The sequence below is a fragment of the Nicotiana attenuata genome, chromosome 7 (assembly GCF_001879085.1).
Source record: "Nicotiana attenuata strain UT chromosome 7, NIATTr2, whole genome shotgun sequence".
Taxonomy (NCBI): domain Eukaryota; kingdom Viridiplantae; phylum Streptophyta; class Magnoliopsida; order Solanales; family Solanaceae; genus Nicotiana; species Nicotiana attenuata.
In genome coordinates, this window is record NC_031995.1 from 55,164,618 (window position 1) to 55,169,057 (window position 4,440).

Genomic DNA, 4,440 nt, shown 5'->3' on the forward strand with positions numbered 1-4,440 from the left:
TTTGACAAGTTTTTATTTGAACCTTATCTAGTTTTGAATAATCACTTTACATGTATTTGAATTACATCTTTAACTTTCTCGTAACTGTTTTTCTTGTAACAGATTTAAAGAAGAAGAAAAAATAAACACGTAATTTTTATTTATAACCCGTTTCAGTACATAGCCTTTACCCTAACTATAATAAGGTTTTCTTTGGCCTTAGCTCGTGACTTCTGCACTTGTCTTATTCAATGAGTGAAATTTTCAGGTTTAATCTTTGATTTTTCTCAATCTTCTTTGCCTTTATACACATGCCTGTATATATTATGTAGTCCTCCAAGTGTTGAGTGTTGAAGTATGAAGCCTCGAGCACTTGATTATTCCTCTCATTTGGTCCTTTCCCTGAAAAAGGAAAAATACACGGGACTCGGAGGTGTGATTATAGATGAAGACTGCTTAACCCGTTTGTATTTCTATCAGAATATTTGTAACCCTAGGCCGGGAAGTTTAATGTTTTCCTTGTGCCTTGCAGGTCGTGACTCATCATTTAGTACGGGCTAGCTTTTTGCCTATCATCTAAAATCGTTAGTAAAATTTCAAAAATTCAAAAATAGAATTTTAAAACAAAAATACCTGACCGTGGGTATTTGTTAGAAGTAGTATCTCTTCAAATGAACAGCATTCCAATGTGAAGGTAATATTTTGCCATCCATTGTTTCCAATTCATATGCTCCTTTACCTGCAATATCATGAATTCTATAGGGTCCTTCCCATGTTGGACTTAATTTTCCTGCGTTAGCTGCCTTCGTAGATTGAAAAACCTTTTTGAGCACGAAGTCCCCAATTTTGAAGAATCTGAGGCGTGCTTTCCGATTGTAGCACCGGTCTATGACTTGCTTCTGTGCTGACATTTTTATTAGTGCTGCTTCTCTCCTTCCTTTGAGTAAATCAAGATTTACACGCATTTCCTCGTCATTAGACTCTTCTGTTGCCTGCATAAACCTTGTGCTTGGCTCTCCTATCTCAACAGAAATTAAAGCTTCTGCTCCATAAACCAATGAAAATGGTGTTTCTCCTGTACTTGTTTTTATTGTTGTGCGATATGCCCATAAAACACCAGGTAGCACTTCTGGCCAATTTCCTTTTGATTCTTCTAAACGCTTCTTTAAATTATTAATAATGACTTTATTTGTGGATTCTGCTGGCCCATTACCCACCGGATGATAAGGTGTAGACGTAATCATTTTAATCTGCCAACTTTAAAAAAATTCCGTGATTTGAGCTCCTATAAACTGAGGGCCATTATCACATACGATCTCCTTTGGTACACCAAATCGGCATATGATATTCCGGCAAATGAAATCTTTAACTTCCTTTTCTCGCACCTGTTTAAATGCTCCCGCCTCTACCCATTTAGTAAATAATCAGTGTACCTGTCCTTTTGCTTGTGGTAATGGACCCACGATATCCATTCCCCATTTTATAAATGGCCACGGTGTGATGACTGGATGTAATAATTCCACAGGTCTATGCATATTGTTACCGTACCTTTGACATTTATCGCATTTAGCCACAAAACTTTCTGCTTCTTCTTCCATTTTAGGCCAATAATACCCTGCCCTAATTAGGGTTCTTACCAATGATCTTCCTCCGGCGTGATTCCCACAGTGCCCCTCGTGTATTTCTCTCATTACGTACTCCGTATGAGAAGGTCCGAGGCATCTGGCTAAGGGACCACCGAACATTTTACGATATAAATTGCCTTGCTTTAAGCAGTACCGAGCAACCTGTTTTCGAAGCGCATGAGCTTTTTTCTTATCATCAGGGACGGTACCATACTGCAAAAAAGCAACAATCTCGTTTCTCCAATTCCAAGTTAAGTTATTAAAATTTACCTCATTCTTATTAGGGTCAAGAACTGAATGAAATAAATGAATAACTGAAGCATTTGCATCACTCGCCACATCTGCCGCAGACACGAGATTAGCTAGGGCGTCTCCTTCAACATTTTCATCCCTTAGTATTTGCGTAACTTTCCAAGACTGGAATTGCTTTACTAGCGCTCGTACCTTCTCTAAATATTGTTGCATTCGTGCTTCCCTGGCTGTGTAAGTCCCCAGCATCTGGTTAACCACGAGCTGCGAATTGCTTTTGATTATAATTTGATTAATGCCTAGTTCTCGTGCCAGTTCTAAACCTGCAACCATAGCTTCATACTTTGCTTCATTGTTAGTTATAGAATGGTATTTAATGGCTTGTCTAATGATTTCACCCGTAGGTGGTACCAAAACGATTCCTAAACCCGCACCCTTTACATTAGATGAACCATCAGTAAATAAGGTCCAAGTTCCTGGATTAGCCCCGTTGAACACCTGCAATTCTTTTTCTGCTTCTAATTGCATCCCTTGGCTAAAATCAGCCACGAAATCAGCTAATACTTGAGATTTTATAGCAGTTCTAGGTTGATATGTGATATCATATTCGCTTAATTCTATAGCCCACTTGGCTAACCTTCCTGATAATTCATGCTTATGTAAAATACTGCGTAATGGATAAGCAGTTACTACGACAATAGGATGACATTGAAAATAAGGTCTTAATTTTCTAGATGCCATGATTAATGCAAGTGCAAGCTTTTCTAGTTGAGGATACCGCGTCTCCGCATCTAATAGAGATTTGCTGACATAATAGATCGGAGATTGCTTACCTTGGTCCTCACAGACTAAAACAGCACTTACCGCTACTTCTGAAACAGCAAGATAAATGAGCAGTTTTTCCCCAATCTTTGGTTTTGCAAGCAATGGCGAATTTGATAAATACGTTTTCAAATTTCGGAGTGCTTGCTGACATTCTTCGTTCCATTCAAAATGATCTTGCTTTTTAAAAGCTGAAAAGAATTTAAAACACTTTTCCGATGATTTAGAAATGAATCTCCCCAAGGCTGCAATTCTTCCCGTTAGCCTCTGCACTTCTTTTTTACTTGTAAGTATGTCAGAAATTTTTTCTATGGTCTTAATCTGTGCGGGGTTTACTTCAATACCACGATTAGAAACAAGAAAACCTAAAAACTTACCTGATGCAACACCAAATGCACATTTTTCAGGATTCAATTTCATATTAAATTTTCGCAGAATTTTAAACGTTTCAGATAGATGCGATATATGATCTCCCGAATGCTGAGTTTTAACGAGCATATCATCTATATAGTCTTTCATAGTTTTTCCCAAATGTTCCTGGAACATTTTGGTTACCAGTCTTTGGTACGTTGCACCTGCATTTTTAAGACCAAAAGGCATTACTTTGTAACAGTAAGTCCCCTTGTTTGTTATAAACGAAGTTTTTTCTCCATCTGCGGGATCTATCTTGATTTGGTTATATCCTGAGTATGCATCTAAAAACATAACAACTCATGCCCTGCAGTAGCATCAATTAGTTGATCTATATGAGGTAATGGGAAAGAGTCTTTAGGACATTTGTTAAGATCTGTATAGTCTACACAAACTCGCCATTTACCGTTCTTTTTAGGTACCACAACAGTGTTAGCTAACCAATTAGGATACTTTACCTCGCGAATAGACCCATTCTTTAATAATTTTTGCACCTCGTCTTGAATCACCCGATTTTTGAAAGTACCTTGCTTTCTTTTCTTTTGTTTGATAGGTGGATGAGACGGGTCTTCATTTAACTTGTGTGTCATTACCTCCGGTGGTATACCTGTCATATCAGAATGGGACCAGGCAAAACAATCTGCGTTAGCTTTTAAAAATTCAATCAACTTACGTTTCATATTCGGGCTGAGATTGGCTCCTATGTAAACTTTTCTTTCTGGCCAGTGTATAAACAATACTACAAGCTCCAGCTATTCTATCATTGTTTTGATGTTTTCATTTTATTCTGGTTCTTGAATGGAATCTGGCCTTGAATCCACATCTGTTCGCCCTTGTTCAGTTGAGGTTGGTGTTATGATTTCCTCAACTAGATTCTGTAATTGCTATTTTTCTTTATTTCTCGCACTTGAATTTGCCACGGAGTTGATTCTCCTGGATGTCTGTTGGTCCCCACGGATTTGGCATATTCCCCATGGCGCTGGAAATTTAATGACTTGATGCAAGGTTGATGGAACAACATCCATATCGTGAATCCATGGCCTCCCGAGAATTATGTTGTAAGCCATTTCCATCTCCACTACTTGAAACTTTGTATCTTTGACCACGCCTTCTGCCTACGTAGTAAGCATCACTTCCCCTTTTGTCACAACACTAGAATTGTCAAATCCTGACAAAGTATGCGCTTTGGGTGCCAATTTATCTTCTGCTTGNAACTATATTATAATATTCATCCAGTGTAACATACTGGAAGATAAACATACACAAGACAAACTCCCAGTATAATATACTGCACAAAATTTTACTAAATTTAATAAACAAAAAACATAATCAAAACCCACATAGTTGACGTCTA